The sequence below is a fragment of the Humulus lupulus genome, chromosome 2 (genome assembly GCF_963169125.1).
Source record: "Humulus lupulus chromosome 2, drHumLupu1.1, whole genome shotgun sequence".
NCBI classification, from domain to species: domain Eukaryota; kingdom Viridiplantae; phylum Streptophyta; class Magnoliopsida; order Rosales; family Cannabaceae; genus Humulus; species Humulus lupulus.
Window position 1 is genome coordinate 270,055,977 of NC_084794.1, and position 17,974 is coordinate 270,073,950.

The window sequence follows — 17,974 nt, forward strand, 5'->3', positions numbered from 1 at the left end:
TCACCATATCCTCGAACAAATTTGTGTAAGTTTCTAATCCTTATTCACCTGTTTTTCTTTTTTACGCGTTTCTTTTGTAAAAATGGCATTCATGATTTTTTCCAAATTTATAAGGCCTCATTCTTCCATTAGGCAAGTTTTCTAAGGTAAATAGCCTTGGCATGCTTAGAATCATGATTTAGGCTAAAATTTTATGGTAGGTATGTCAAAAAATGGAGTTTTTTCTGGTAATGGGGTTTTTTGGGCCATAGGTTTCGTGTGGCTTAAGAAATAGAGTTTTGGATTAGGGTTTTAATGCATGAATCCCCAAAATATATCCTTTTTGGGTAATTGCCAATCTGGGATTCTCTTGTTTTAAATTGGTAGTGTCCCTCTCACTCTCGCATGGGTATACTCTCGATGTCCGAACTCTACAATAGTTCGGGACAGACATCCGAGTCAATCTCGCCCTTCGAGCCTTCAGTCTCGATTGAGGCAATCATGTTATCTCAAGCTTGAGTATTCAAAATTTTAATCTCCTTATTATTTCATATATGATGGGCCCTCACATTTTTCTTCCTTGTAAGATGTCGCAATACTCTGAGAATTAGTGGGGTCCTGAGTTCACTATTCCTTATCACCCATCAACTCCCAATCCTGAATCACCTTTCACCCAAAACCAGTGATTGATCCCCAAGCACAAATAGCGATGTGAGCAAGAAGACATATGAGACAGTTTTCGACGTCAGATCGACAAGGTCGAAGAGAGAAAAAGGAAGAGACTCCGAGTGGCAGCTTATCCTGACCCAGACCCCGAGATCAAGCCTATTCCCTTAGATCCCAAGCTTAAATTCACCGTTTCTTTTCCACTCGATGCACTTTCATTTAGCCTAATGGAGACTCTTCAACTTGTCCATCCACCTCCCAAGCTCTCTCAGTCCCTACCTCGAAGAAGGAATTTGGGCTGGGGTTGCAACTTCCTCGTTGGAGATCCATGTGCATTCAACAATGAAATCTGCCAAAGCCTATCCTTTGATCATCGTACTAGGATGGTAAGTAATCTCAAACTGTCCAAGCTTGGCAGCCCATTTCAATAGTCTTTTGGATGCTTCAGGGTTAGATAACACCTGACTTAGTGGCTGGTCAGTTAACACATGAATAAGATGTGCTTGGAAATAGGGTCGAAGCTTTTGAGATGTGTGCATCAGGCACAAAGCCAGTTTCTCCATTAATGGGTATCTCGATTCTGCCCCCAATAATCTTTTGCTGTAGTATACAAGTATTTTTTACTTTCTTATCCTCCCGGACTAGTACTGCACTAATGGTGTGCTCGGTTGTGGCGAGGTACAAGTACAAAACTTCTCTTGTGATAGGTTTAGACAAGATCAGTGGTTCAGCGAGGTGTTTCTTGAGATTCTGAAATGCGAGTTCACACTCATCCAACCATTCAAACTTATTTCCCCCTCTTAAAAGATTAAAGAATGGAAGGCATCAGTCTGTAGATTTTTAGATAAACCTACTTAAGATCGCCATTCGTCCAGTTAAGCTCTAGACATCTTTATGTTTTTGAGGTGAGGTTGTGTCTATTAATGCTTTGATCTTGTCGAGATTAGCCTCTACACCCCGAGCATTCACTATGAACCCATGAAACTTACCCGAGGATATTCCAAATGAGCATTTTTGTGGGTTGAGTCTCATATTATATTTTTGGAGTACAATGAAACATTGAGCGAGATCATTTACATGGTTATTGTTATGTTTGGATTTGACCAGCATATTGTCCACATAAACTTCCATGTTATTCCATATCTACTCGGCAAACATCCTATTTACCAATCTTTGGTATGTGACTCCATCATTTTTGAGCCCGAAATGCATGTCGTTGTAGCAGTACAATCCCTTGTCGGTTACAGAGCTCGTGTGTTCTTGGTCAGGTGCATGCATGGCAATCTGGTTATATCCAGAATAAGCATCCATGAATGACATGATTTCGTGGCCTGCAGAGGCATCTATGAGCTGGTCGATTCAACGCAAGGGAATGCAGTCCTTGGGACATGCCTTGTTGAGGTCCGAATAGTCGATGCTTGTTCACCATTTTCCATTGGGCTTCGGGACCAGCACAGGGTTCGCTATCCAATTAGGATAGAAAGCATCTCGAATAAATCGATTTGCTTTTAACCTATCAACCTCCTCTTTTAGAGCCTTCTTTCTATTGTCGTCCAGGAGTCTCCATTTTTATTGTTTTGGGGGGAAGCTCTTATCAATATTGAGTGCATGGCTTATAAAACTCGGACTAATCCTGACCATATCCGAGTGCGACCATGCAAATACATCCTGGTTTTCTTTCAAAAAGCGAATTAATTGCTATATTGCACTTTCTGCAAGATTTTTTCCTATTTTTACCACCCTCGTGGTACCTTTCTCATTGAGCTTTACTTCTTCAAGCTCTTCCAATGGTTCGAGATTGGTCCTCTCTTCAACTCTAGGGTCAATCTCTTCTTCTATCTCGAAGACGAATCCGTCCATCTCCCGAATAACCACAAGCGTCTGTGCACTTGTTTGGCTTTTCACTCTCATGGAAATACTATAGAATTCCCTTGCAGCGAGCTGGTCACCCTTCAGTGTCCCAATGCCACTAGATGTCAGGAACTTGATGGCCAAATGCCTAATAGATGATACTACTCCCAGCCCAATTAAGGCTGGTCTTCCGAGCAATACGTTGTAGGCCGACGGAGTATCCACCGCCACGAACTCCATCACATTGGTTACCGAGACTGGATTGATGGATCACGTACAGGAAATTCCCTCCCTAAAAATCCTTACAATGTGGTTGCACATGCTTTCAAATCTCGAAGCATGAGTCCCATCTTTTCTAGAGTGGCTTTATAAAGGATATTAACAGAGCTCCCATTATCTATCAGTACTCTGGGCACCCTCCTATTTGCGAGCTGAAGTGTGATGACCAGGGGCCGTTAAGAGGAAATTGAACATGTGACGCATCCTCTTCTGTAAAAGTGATGGGTTTTGAGTTTCAACCCGTAGTTGCTTCGGAGCTCGTGGTTCAAGTTCGTAGGGAGAACCGTCCCTAGTCTTGAGCTCGTTTACGTATCTTTTTTGGGCATTTTTGCCCGATCCGGTGAGATGCGGTCCCCCAGAAATAGTCACCATATCTTCCCCATCTATTGGAGGTGGCCTATCATCTTCCCATGCTTGGGAATTGTTGTTTTGCTGGGAAAGTTGTGAAGATGCTGCCCTCTATCCTATCAAGGCTTGATTAGTATTCCAGTTTCTCACATATTGTCCGAAATATCCTCTCGAGATCAAGCCTTCAATCTCGTCTTTCAGTTGTCGACACTCATCAATGGTATGTCCGATGTCCCTGTGGAATTTGCAATACTTATTGGAGTCCCTCTTCGCCTTCTGATTCCACATTGGATCAGGTCGCCTAACAGGACCTGATTCTCATTAGTGAGGAAGATATTTTCTCGAATCTCATTAAGCTTGGTATAAACTGTATAAATGGAGAAGTACTTGTCTCCCTTCTTCTTTTCCCCCCATCTGCCTCAAAGTTACTCCTTTCATTTTTCTTTCTTTTTGAAGGGTTATCTTCGGAGGGTCTTGACGCCGATGGGGTTAACATTTTTCGTTGTAGTTATGGGCTGAGGGGTCAGTTTTAATGCTGACCTCATCTCCTCTACATAGGTAAATCTCTAGGCCCTCTTATTGAACTCAATTATTGTTCTTATAGGTTTCCTTTGCATATAATCCCAAAGGGGACTCCCTGGTAAAATACCAGCTCTTACAGCCACAAGGTGCCGACTATCGTCGACATTGCGAGCTCGTGCCACCTCTATGTCAAACCTTGCAAAGTAAATTTTCAACGACTCTCTCGACTTCTGTCTGACATTGGTTAGGACCGACGCTTTGGACCTGACACCTACCATGGCCTCAAATTGTTTTTTTTGAATTACTTTGCTAACTAATCCCAAGACGAGATTGAATGCCTTCTAAATTTTTCGAACCAGTTTTTTGTTGGTCCTGTCAGAGTGGCTGGGAACAACATACATCGGATCTCATAACCAACATTGTTGGCTCGCATGATGGTATTAAATGTGCTCAGATGGTTGTATGGGTCTGAGTTCCCGTCAAATGGAGCTACATGGGGTATCTTAAACCCCCTGAGGAAATGGCGTATTGGAAATATGAGGAGCAAAAGGCTCGAGCTCCTCATCGGAGTCATTAGCCTTGCTTTTTTTCCTTTCATCCTGAAGGAGCCTGAACGCCCTTTCGAGCTGATTAGTCATTTCCTGGACCAAGTCCATTGGAGGCTGAGCTTATGCTTCAGGGAGCTAGTTATGGTTTATAAAAACTCCAGCTCCTTGTTCCAGCTGTTTTCGACTGTTCAAATGGTCGCGCAAAACAGGGTTTGTAGGATTGGCTTACCCCTGGTTCTGATTCAAATGATCTTGAAGGTGAGAATGATTGCCCTGATTTCCAGTATTCTTGGGTTTAGTATTATATATGCTTACAAACTTTGTGTGGTCTAAGCTCCTACTTATGAAACTAACGTTTCTCTTTGGCTGAGGGGTTTAATGGTCACGAGGTGGATCTTCCACTGGCCTCCTTGATCCAGCTATTTGTGATCTCGGCACATGGCTTCCTGTTATATTATTTCATATAATATATTGTTAGATTAAATAATGTGACAAAATGTGATTTGTCACACCTTATAACATATTATTGAGAGTCACAAAATTGGACACATGTGTGTGCCCAAATGTGACATATCTCGTGTTACAAATTCAGTTACAAATTTGTAACTCCATAATATTACCCAATAATGTGTAGAATGTATGTTACACATTTGAGATTGGATTTCATAAAGCCATAATAAAATATGTCTATTGGAGACATGTTTTTAACTGCCAATAGGCGTTTGGAGGATACAAAATCATGTGGGAAAGGATTTGGGACGTTTTCAAACGTTTTGGAAAATGACTTTTTTTGTGCTGAAAATAGGTTGTGGCTGCGGCCTGGGGGACAGAGACCAGTGGCCGCGGCCACTGATACTCCTGGCCACGACCAATGAGGTTAACAACCAACTTGGTTTTTCAGTTTTTTCCAAATTGAACAGTTCTAACATCCCCAAATAACTCCCAAATCTCCATTTTAATTCCATAAACATCCAATTAAACATTGGTAACAACCATAGAGCTATTTCCTAGAGATATCCTGTAACGACCCGAATTTTCTAATCAGGCTTAGGGCCTTGATTAGTGTGCCTGGAGGGCAATAAGTGGTTTAATATGCTTATATGTGAATTTATGTGTATATATGATTGTGATGCATGTTTAATTGAGTTAAATGTGTATGTGAGCCCCGTCTGGATATTAAGGGCATAAATGTGATAAATGAGATGTATGTTGTATATGTGTGATATGTCTGTACAGCACGATCTGAGACAGTCCTGGGAAGCGGTTAGCCAGGGAGTCATAACGGGGATGAGATTCGGACTCGGGGTGAGTCGAGGGGTAATCTGGGTAATAGATAAGTTATGGGGTTATTGGGAAGTGAAAATATATATTTGGAGATATATTTGAGGATAGAATGTCCAGGTGGGAATATCTGGGAAATTTACCATTTTGCCCTCGGGGACGTTTTGGTACCCCGAGCCTTGAGGTAACCATATAGATTTAAGCTGAATAAAACAAAATAGAGGAATTTTTTAGAAACTTAGGGAACCGACTAATATTTTCCTTGAACTGAAGAATAGCTCTTGTCTCTCTCCCTTTCACTCTCTAAGGCTAAACTTGAAGGGAACTCAAAGGAAATTGGCTAGGAAGTTAAGAGGATTTCAGCTGGGATACTCTAGGGACTTGAAGTTTGAGGATTAAGGTTCAACATCAGGGGTTTAAATTCAGCAAGAGGTAAGCTTTTCATGGAAGTTATGTTCAAGTTTCAGCTGTGTTTTCAAGCTTTGCATGTGGGTAGAATCTAGGATGGTTTTGGGTGTTCTAGTTGTATTTTTGGAGTAGGTTTCTGTTGGGTTTTGGTGTTGAAATTGAGCTGGAATGATGGTGTTATTATCTAGGATTATTATCTTGGTTTTGGTGGAAATTAGCTTAAAGAAAGGATAGAAAACTGATGAGAAAATTTGAGTTCGGTGTCGAGTGCCACGGCCCGCGTGCGCGCGCGGCCATGGGAGGCCGAGAAATTCATGCTCGCTGCGGTGCCTACTGGGCGCGCCGCGGCCCGTGTGGGGGTAAGTGAAGAGCTAGCCTCTGTTTCGAGGCTAGCCGCGACTCTAGTGGGTGGGGCCGCGGCCCTTAGTGTGAGGCGACATGTACATGTTCGGCCAGCCTGGCTGCCACAGCTAGGGGATTTTGGGAGATGCTTGTAAATGAACTTAGATTTTGTCATTTAGTCAACTCAGATCAGTTTTGTGTTGTAAATATTTTCTAAACTATGTTCTGGGATCCCAGGTGTAAACTTTTATGATTTGCTATGAAAAACTACTTTCTCTAATGTTTTCCTTTTAATTATGGCTTAGTTACACGGTTTGAATTAAAACCTCGATTAGCGAGTTGAAAGCACGATTTTAAACACACTTGGTAACGGCTCTAAGGAAGTAGGGCGTTACAACTTGGTATCAGAGCGAACCAAGGCTATTGGTTCTGAAGATTGACCGAACATGTACACACGCAGTCAGTGATAGGCTTATCTCAGGGTTGGTTGGTAAGATTGGTTGGTATGTCTGAATATGTGTTTAAATGCCTTGTATGTCTGCTTATTCTGTATAGATCATGATGAATTAGTTAACATATGCATGATGTTAGGACATGGCCCGTTGTGTTTTATATGCTATATGAGTTGTTGTGTGTGGATTAATGATGTGCCTGGGAGGTGGTTTTGGATGTTGTTATCATGCCTAATGAGCGGCGTCATTGGTTGCAGGCATATTTGTTGAGATGCCTCTTCAATCAGCTAGACTCTGCGGCAGTAGGGCCGAGGATGACAATCAGGGTCAGGACCCTCCACCTGCCCCATAGAACTGGCAACAGATATTGGCTGAAATGGAGGCCAGACTGCAGAGAACAGAGGAAGAGCTGCGACAGATGAGACAGCAGGCCCCGCCTCATGTTACAGGGCTGCCAATGCAGCAGGCTGCAGTGCCAGTGCCTGTTCAGTCTACTTTGGAGAATAGGTTGGAACCTTTGTATGAAAGGTTTAGGAAGTAGCAACCTCCTACCTTTGAGGGTGGTTCGGACCCACTGCTGGTGGAGCAGTGGATGAACCTGATTTCCTTGATCTTAGATTTTATGAGGGTCGAAGGAAGTGAAAGGGTTGCCTGTGCAAGCTATATGCTCAGGGCTGATGCTCGCATCTGGTGGGATGTGGTGAGCCAGCGGAGGAATGTTGCGGTTATGACATGGGAGGAGTTTAAGAGTGTCTTTAATGAGAAATACTACAGTGTGGCGGTACGAGCTGCGAAGGATGATGAGTTTATCAACCTGACTCAGAATCAATTGACAGTAACAAAGTATGCTATAAAGTTTGATAGATTGGCGAAGTTTGCGCCAGATCTGGTGCCGACAGATGCGGCCAAAAGGGATAGGTTCGTGCGAGGGTTGAATGTTATGATTGCCCGCGATGTGAATATTACCTTGGATCTAGCGACTACCACTTATGGCCAAGCGGTGGATAAGGCCCTTACTGCAGAGAGGGCTGAGGATCAAATATGGAAGGACAGCGTTGTTAGGCGCGATGCTAGGAGGACGGTGCCTCCTTTTGTTGGGTCCTGTCGGGGCAGTGGCCCCAGTGAGCAGAAAAGAAGAGTTCCAGATTCATTTACTCCTCCTGGTTCTGATAGGAGAGTGCGAGGTGCTATCACCGGCCGACACGGTGGCAGTGATAATTGGAGGAGTTTCCCTATGTGTCCACGGTGCAGGCGTCGACACCAGGGTGAGTGCAGGATCAGGGCCTGCTTTGTTTGTGGGAGTGCCAGCCATTTGAAGAGGGATTTCCCTCAAGTTAAGAAGGAGGAGCAGAATTAGGGTGACGGTCTTGCTCGTGCCAGGGTGTTAACTTTGACACAGATTGAGGCAGAGGCTAGCCCCTCAGTGGTGACAGGTCAGATTTTTAGTGCTGGTTCTTTGTATACTGCATTGTTTGATTCAGGGGCTACCCATTCATTCGTATCTGCTAGGGTGATAGATCAGCTTTGTAGACCTAGTGGTGTGTATGCTAGGGGATTTTAGACTTTGTTGCCAACATGAGAGTTGGTAGTCTCTAGGAAGTGGATTAGGGCATTGCCAGTGGAGGTAGATGGTAGGGAGTTGTTTGTTGATTTGATTGAGCTAGAGATGGATGATTTTGACATGATTTTTGGAATGGATTGGCTATCCAAATATGGGGCAACGATTGACTGCAGGCGCAGAATGGTGACTTTTGAACCAGAAAGGGAGGTACCCTTTGTGTTTGTGGGGTCGGTTAGTGGACCGCGTGTACCAATGATTTCAGCCTTAAGGGCTAGGGACCTGATGCAGGGAGGTTGCATAGGATTTCTGGCAAGCGTTGTGGATACTTCTAGGGTGGTGCCGGTTGGACCGGGTGAGACAAGGGTGGTGTGTGAGTTTCCGGAGTTGTTTCCAGCGGATTTGCCAGGGTTGCCGCCTCAGAGGGAGATTGACTTTTTTTATAGAATTGATACCAGGAGCGGAGCCAGTATCTAGGACACCTTATAGAATGGCTCCAGCGGAGTTAAAGGAGTTGAAGATTCAGTTGAAGGAGTTACTTGATTTGGGGTTCATCAGACCGAGTTTCTCGCCATGGGGTGCTTCAGTGTTGTTTGTTAAGAAGAAGGATGGGTCCCTCAAGTTGTGTATTGATTACAGGGAGCTGAACAAGTTAACCATTAAGAATAAGTATCCGTTGCCTAGGATCGACGATTTGTTTGATCAGCTACAAGGAAGAACAATGTTTTCCAAGATAGATCTCCGATCAGGATACCATCAATTAAGGATTAAAGAGGAGGACATACCGAAGACCGCTTTTCAAACGAGGTATGGACACTATGAAATCCTGGTTATGTCCTTTAGATTAACCAATGCCCCAGTAGCTTTTATGGACATGATGAATAGGGTTTTCAAGGACTATCTGGACAAGTTTGTGATCGTATTCATTGACGATATCTTGGTGTACTCTCAGTCAGAGATGGAGCATGAGCAGCATCTGCGGTTGGTACTACAGCAGTTAAGGGAGCATAAGTTGTATGCTAAGTTCAGTAAGTGTGAGTTTTGGTTGCCACAAGTTACATTTCTAGGCCACATTTTCAGTAAGGAGGGGAATCTGGTTGACCCAAGCAAGATTGAGGCGGTCAGAGATTGGCCTAGACCGAGCAATGTTCCTGAGGTGAGAAGCTTTTTGGGTTTGGCAGGGTACTATCGGCGATTTGTTGAGGGGTTCTCCAGAATAGCTACGCCATTGACAGAGTTGACAAAGAAGAAGACCAGGTATGTCTGGTCGGACAGATGTGAGAACAGTTTTAAGGAACTTAAGCGGCGATTGATTACTGCGCCAGTACTTAGCTTGCCGACAGAGAATGAAAAGTTTGTGGTCTACTATGATGCATCCAGGCAAGGTTTGGGGTGTGTGTTGATGCAAGCTGGCAAGGTGATAGCCTATGCATCGAGACAGTTAAAGGAGTATGAGCAGAGGTATCCTACACATGACCTAGAGTTGGCAGCAGTGGTGTTTGCACTTAAGATTTGGAGTCTTTATGGTGAGAAGTGCGAGATATACACCGACCATAAGAGCCTAAAGTATTTCTTTACCCAGAAGGACTTGAATATGCGCCAGAGGTGGTGGATGGAGTTGGGTTAAGTATTATGATTGTGATATCCTTTACCATCCTGGGAAGGCTAATGTTGTGGCAGATGCATTGAGTCAGAAGGGCCCAGGACAGTTGTTTAGCTCGAGGCAGATATCTGATAAGTTAGCTGAGGAGATGACCAGAGCGGGTATAGAGTTGGTGGTTGGACAGTTAGCCAACATCACTCTTTAGTCTACACTCCTTGAGAGAATCAAGGAAGCACAGGAGAAGGATTCTCTGTTGCGAGGTCATAGGGAGAGTGCTTTAGTCGGAGCGACAAAGGACTTCTCCATTTCTGAGATGGGATTACTAAGGTATAAGGGTCGGGTCTGTATTCCGATGGATTTTGATCTCCGGCGAGAGATCTTGGATGAATCGCATACCACTCCCTATTCTTTGCACCCGGGTACGAGGAAGATGTACCAGGACTTGAAAGGTTTATATTGGTGGTCAGGCATGAAGAGGGATGTGGTGGATTATGTGGCTAAGTGCTTAACTTGTCAGCAGGTTAAGGCTGAGCACCAGAGGCCAGCGGGGTTATTGCAGCCTTTGGGGATCCCAGAATGGAAGTGGGAAGATATTACTATGGATTTCGTGGTTGGTTTACCGAGAACTATGGGACAGCATGACTATGTGTGGGTAATTGTGGATAGGTATACCAAGTCCGCCCACTTTTTGCCTGTTAAGACAACTTATACTGTGGAGCAATACGCTGAGTTGTATGTGAAGGAGATTGTTCGACTTCATGGGGCTTCGAGGTCGATAGTGTCGGACAGAGACCCCACCTTCACTTCCAAGTTCTGGGAGAGTTTGCAGAAGGCTATGGGCACGCAGTTACAGTTTAGTACCGCTTATCATCCTTAGACGGATGGGCAGTCTGTGAGGACGATTCAGATATTGGAGGATCTGCTGTGGGCCTGTGTGCTTGACTTTGGGGGATCGTGGAATAGGTATCTTCCTTTAATCGAATTCTTGTACAACAACAGTTATCAGGCGACCATTGGTGTGGCTCCGTATGAGATGCTTTATGGAAGGAAGTGTAGATCACCTATTCATTGGGATGAAACAGGTGAGAGAAGGTATTTAGGTCCAGAGATGGTTCAGAGGACCAATGAGGCAATTGAGAAAATTAGAGCACGTATGCTCGCCTCCCAGAGTCGACAGAAAAGTTATTCAGACCTGAGACGCAGGAGTGTGGAGTTTCAGGTAGGTGATCATGTGTTCCTTAGGGTTTCACCAATGAGGGGTGTGAAACGGTTTGGTGTTCGGGGTAAGTTGAGCCCCAGGTTTGTCGGCCCCTTCGAGATTCTGGAACGAGTTGGAGAGGTAGCTTACAGATTAGCGATGCCTCCAGCTTTATCGGGGGTTCATGATGTGTTCCATATATCTATGCTCCGGAAGTATATGTCAGATTCAACGGATGTCTTAAGTTTCGAGAATTTGGAGCTTGATCAGGATTTATCCTATGAAGAAAAGCCAGTTTAGATTCTTGACCGAAAAGATAAGGTCTTAAGGAGCAAGACCATCACCTTAGTGAAAGTGTTGTGGAGAAACAGCAAGGTTTAGGAGGCGATGTGGGAACTTGAGTCAGAGATGAGGGAGCGGTACCCCGAGTTGTTCAGGTAATTTCGGGGATGAAATTTCTGTAAGGAGGGGATAGTTGTAACGACCCGAATTTGCTAATCAAGCTTAGGGCCTTGATTAGTGTGCCTGGAGGGCAATAAGTGGTTTAATATGCTTATATGTGAATTTATGTGTATATATGATTATGATGCATGTTTAATTGAGTTAAATGTGCATGTGCGCCCCGTCTAGATATTAGGGGCATAAATGTGATATAAATGAGATGTATGTTGTATATGTGTGATATGTCTGTAAAACAAGATCCGAGACAGTCCTGGGGAGCGGTTAGCCAGGGAGTCATAACGGGGTTGAGATTCGGACTCGGGGCGAGTCGAGGGGTAATCTGGGTAGTAGATAAGTTATGGGGTTATTGGGACGTGAAAATATATTTTTGGAGATATATTTGAGGATAGAATGTCCAGGTGGGAATATCTGGGAAATTTACCATTTTGCCCTCGGGGACGTTTTGGTACCCCGAGCCTTGAGGTAACCATATAGATTTAAGCTGAATAAAACAAAATAGAGGAATTGTTTAGAAACATAGGGAACAGACTCATATTTTCCTTGAACTGAAGAATAGCTCTTGTCTCTCTCCCTTTCACTCTCTAAGGCTAAACTTGAAGGGAACTCAAAGGAAATTGGCTAGGAAGTTAAGAGGATTTCAGCTGGGATACTCTAGGGACTTGAAGTTTGAGGATTAAGGTTCAACATCAGGGGTTTAAATTCAGCAAGAGGTAAGCTTTTCATGGAAGTTATGTTCAAGTTTCAGCTGTGTTTTCAAGCTTTGCATGTGGGTAGAATCTAGGCTGTTTTTGGGTGTTCTAGTTGTATTTTTGGAGTAGGTTTCTGTTGGGTTTTGGTGTTGAAATTGAGCTGGAATGATGGTGTTATTATCTAGGATTATTAGCTTGGTTTTGGTGGAAATTGGCTTGAAGAAAGGATAGAAAACTGATGAGAAAATCTGGGTTCGGTGTTGAGCGTTGCGGCCCTAGGAGGGGTGCGCCGCGGTCCGCGTGCGCGCGCGGCCATGGGAGGCCGAGAAATTCATGCGCGCCGCGGCCTGTGTGGGGGTCAGTGAAGAGCTAGCCTCTGTTTCGAGGCTAGCCGCGGCTCTAGTGGGTGGGGCCACGACCCTTAGGCTTGGGAACTCAAGGGGTAAGGCTCGAGATGGATTTTATCATCCGGATTGATAGAATTCAAGGTCCCGGAGGTTAGGGATTGTGGCTCGGAGTTATTTATTGGGTTAGAATTTGATGGACGGATATTGTTATGTGTTGTGACTAGGATTTCGGCGAGGCTCACGTTAGCGGACTGTGCTCGGGGCATCGGTGCTCAGGAAGCTCGGAACTCAGGTAAGAAAACCCCTGTTTCCATAGAGCTTGTGTGCAGGGCTGAGCCCAATGTGCTGAATGGAAATGATATGAAGGGCCGAGCCCTATATGCTAGAATTGCAGAGCATAGCTCTTTATCTGTTTATACTTGAATTATGTATTTGTTATTATATCGTGTATGATATTATGTGTGTGATCGGTAAGAGCCGGGAACGGTGTAGACCGAGAACGGCGTGGGGTCGGGAACGGCGTCAGGCACGTTGAGTGCAAGGCCTAGAACGGCAAGGGGCCGGGAGCAGCGTTGAGCATGTGGGGTGCAAGTTGCCAGGGCGAGTCCCCAAAAGGATACCTAGGATATCCTCACAGCGTGGTCCGTGAACCCAGGGCTTGGCAAACGCCTGGGACGGCTAGGCCGTATGTGTTTTAGCCACTGGTGGCTTGTTTATATGCTTGACTTGTGTATTGCATATGTTATCTGTTATGGGTTTTCTTGCTGGGCTTCGGCTCACAGATGCTCTATGGTGCAGGTAAGGGAAAAGAGAAGATCAACCAACCATGAGTACAGCTGGTGTGAGGCGGCGTGTACATGTTCGGCCAGCCTGGCTGCCACAGCTAGGGGATTTTGGGAGATGCTTGTAAATGAACTTAGATTTTGTCGTTTAGTCGACTCAGATCAGTTTTGTGATGTAAATATTTTCTAAACTATGTTTTGGGATCCCAGGTGTTAACTTTTATGATTTGCTATGAAAAACTACTTTCTCTAATGTTTTCCTTTTAATTATGGCTTAGTTACACGGTTTGAATTAAAACCTCGATTAGCGAGTTGAAAGCACGATTTTAAACACACTTGGTAACGACTCTAAGGAAGTAGGGCGTTACATATCCCTTGGTTAAAGATGGTGCTATGTTTAAATTAATCTCAATGATGAGATAATTTTAAACTAAAACATAAGAAATTAAAATTTTTAAATAAATCAATGAGGGTTTACTTTCTTTGATTTAAAGTGTTTAAAAAAAATTTGACATCTTCAAATTGATTTTGATGAGAAAATCAATGGATGTAAAATTGGTGTTTTCAAAAGAATCTAAAAGACTCTTAGAAAATACTCAAAAGTTGTTTAAGTGATTTTGAGAGTATTTAGACATCTAAAGGTGAAAATGAGTGATTATTTGTTTGAGAAACTTTCACATGACATTTGTGTTCAAATACTTTATTTTGTGAAATATATAAAAGAAAGAAACTAAGTGAAAATTGCTTTCAAAGAAGTTCCTCTTGCTTTAACAAGTAAATAAATCAAGAAACACATTGATGTTTTATCTTGATCTATTGAGAGTTTATTATGTGGCTTAGAGGACTCATGATGAACTTTGAGCATTATAAGTCTAGATTTATCTTGAAGGATAAATGACTTAATAGAAATGAAGAGATTTCTATTTTAAAGTGATTATCGCTATGTGAGAAATGTAGGAGTGATGCTCCAAAAGTTAATCAGTTTATTTTGTTGATAATAATTGATTAATTTGGTCGTCATATCAAATAGGTGATTTGGAATTCCACATTCTAAATAACATTGGCTATATGTGTATAGAATGAAAAAATCTAGACATGTTTTGTGTCTAAATTTATTGTTTGGTGTCTAAAGTTATTGATTCAAGAAGGAATCAATTTAAAACATAAAGGAGAATTATAGAAACAAAGAGGTTTCTAGAATTAATATTCAAACGTTTATCTTGGATATTAAACTATAAAATAGTGGGGGTGTTGACTATGGTCAAAATCACTATTTTAAAGGAGTAACTATTTTTTTATCAAACTATGGCTAGTAACAAAGTTTGAATAAAATAATGAAAGTGTCTAAAGTATGCATGCATGAGAAAATAAATGACTCAAATAGAATTATTTCTACATCTCAAGGGGTGGGATTTAGACTCCCTAAAGAGGTTCACGGTTGATGGTAACCTATCTTAATACTAGTAACCAAACTAGTATTAGATTCAATAGGTAATAACAAGTCAATCAAGTTAATAGTAGTAGTACTTAAATTTTGTCCCATCTGAGATATGAGTACTAGTGTGTTACCAAAATGAGGGTTAAAACCGAAATATTTTTAATAGAACTCAGTCTTGAAAAGACAAGTATTTTAGGGTAACAAAATACTATAAGAGTTCTACCTATATAGAACTAGGGGTGGTGCCGCCCCTCATGAGAATTGGGAGTCATTCTCAAGAAAAGTCTATGAATGGAATGTGCACATGACCATTAACGATGGAAAAGCGAGACATTGAGGTCTCAAGTGAACATAGCAAAGGTGTGTGTGTTATCACCGGTTTGTTATCAAGGGATAATAGTTCAATGCTTCAGCAACCAAAATTTCAACAAACTTTGTGATAATTACACTAAGGTAAATTCAAGTTGAAAGACATTTTACTTTATGCATCAATGCAAAGGTTTCAATAGAGAGTGATTATTTAATCAAGTGGGGGAATATTATATTTTAAAATAATCTTTGCTTGATTAAATAAGTGTTACAAAAGTGATTATTTAATCTAGTGGGGGAATGTTATATTATTCCATATAATATAATGTTAGATTAAATAATGTGACAAAATGTGATTTGTCACACAAATGTGATTTGTCACACCATGTAACATATTATTGAGAGTCACAAAATAGGACACATGTGTGTGCCCAAATGTGACATATCTCGTGTTACAAACTCAGTTACAAATTTGTAACTCCCAAATAATACCCAATAATGTGTAGATTGTATGTTACACATTTGAGATTGGATTTCATAAAGCCATGATGAAATATGGCTGTTGGAGACATGTTTTTAACTCCCAATAGGTGTTTGGAGGATACAAAATCATGTGGGAAAGGATTTGGGACATTTTGGAACGTTTTGGAAAATGACCCTTTTTGTGCTGAAAACAGGCTGTGGCCGCACCCACTGTCATTCCCTGGCCACGGCCTGGGGGACAGAGGCTAGTGGCCACTGCCACTGAGGCTGACAACCAACTTGGTTTTTCAGTTTTTTCCAAAATGAACGATTATAACATCCCAAATAACTCCCAAATCTCCATTTTAATTCCATAAACATCCAATTAAACATTGGTAACGGCCATGGGGGTTTGTGGAATTTAAAATTCAAAGGGTATCTCAAACTCTATAAATAGGAGCCTAATGCTCACTTGTAAGACACACCATTTTTCCATCCACAAAGTACTCGGCTAGAAAATACACCATAGAGGCTTGATAATTCCATAGAGCTATTTCCTAGAGATATCCCTTAGTGCTTAGAGAATAGGGGGAATAAGATTTTGGACAAAGGTTTTGAACCTTGTTCAAGTTGGTGATCCCCACTACTCTACACTTTGGTTGTGTGAGAGCTTGTTCTTTTTATTGGTTTTATTTTCATTCTTTTGATCTTGTTGATCTTAGTTACTTGTATTATTATTGTTTTGAGTTTGTAATCTTCTTCTTTTACATCTTTCTATTTACTTGTATTTTGAGCAATTGAGTTGTAATAGTTCTTTAATCAATATTATCTTGTCTATTGTATTTTTGCATAGAGTTGTATTTTGGTTTTTCCATATTTCCATTGAGTATAAAAATATATTCTCTAACACTTCCCACCAGTTGGGCAGCCTTGTGTTCTCGAGTCGCCTCCCTCTCACCCCCATGTCCAGGTCTGGCTTGACGGTTGCCATCTCGACTGCCACTGCGAGAGAGCCTTTGTGGTGCAGGCTCCCCTGCCTGGTTCCTATAAGGTGCTATCCATGGTGCCTCTCGAACTGGCGAGGGGTGTCTTATAGGAGATGGTGGTGGCCTCCCATTGTTAGGCCTGGAAGGTCCAGAATTGGCCCGGACAAGTTCCGGGTTGTTCCTGATTGCTTCAGGGTTAGAACTTCGAGCTACTGGAGGAGCTCTGTTATTCTCAGTTCCTATAGACACTTCCACAGTCGGATTGCCAGTAGTATCAGTTCAAGTATTTCTCCTAGGGCGTTCATCTCTAGGGTTTGCTCTGGGCCTTGGCCGAGCCTACTAGACCCCTTGCTCATCCGTCCTAATGGTCGTGCTCCCTCGAGGACGTCCTCTGGGCCTTCGGGGTGGTGCTTGGACCTCGGCAGACTGTCTAGCCAATTATTCATTACGGCTTGTAGCTTCTGCCAATTGTTGGTGCAGTTGGCGATTCTCCAATTCAATAATGGGAATATACCTCTCTAGATTATAGTAGAGGTCCTTACCAGGCCTGGGAGCAGGCGGTCCCTGGGAGTCAGAGGATGCACTCCCCTCATCTGGGCCATGGTCAGTCATTGGCTGCTTCCCAGGTCGACGTGGGTAATCTTCAGTGTGAGATGTTTGTTCCTTGGGTATTTGGGGCAATGGTCATCCACCAGTACTTAAGTTGTTCGCGGCAACCATTGATAACTCAGGAGGTTTCTGACTAAACAATCTAATGATTTGCTTAATGCTCTCGATGAAAGTACCAAACTGTTGACGCCGTTTTTCGTCAACTTAAATCTGAAGAGCACTAAACAATGATTTAAGAAAATAAAGAAGAACAATTGGATTTTTACATGGCTCAGCAATTAAAATCTACCTAGTCCACGAGTCAATATTATTGATTTGTGGTATTCTCTCAAAGCTTTTACAAAGCAATTTAGCAGAGTGTTCTCAATACCAATTTGTGTGTGTCCACAAATGAAATTTCCTGAGCTATTTATAGGCATGGTTGACAGAATATCTTCCCTTTATTTCAAGAAGTTGCAATTCAAATTTGAAATAAATACAATTAAATGCATCAATTACATAATATCCCATGATGATTGGGATTTAATATCAGATAACAACAAATCCATAAGGAATAAGGATTTCCTAACAGTTGTCATGTACAAAACGCATTGTTAACCTCAAACGTAAGGTTTACACGTTTTTGAGACCGACCAACACTTCGAGCTCACTATTATAGTTAGCTTCATCCTTAACCAATGATTTCATCTATCTCAATCTTCGAAGACCAACACCTTTGAGGTTGCACTAAGGCTCGAATTAAACATTCATTGGAGAAGATTCGTTCTTTCGAGCTTGACACCTAAGCTCGAGCGTTCTGACTTGTGCTCGAACACCAATAGGAACGAGTCATGAATCATGCATATTTATACAAGT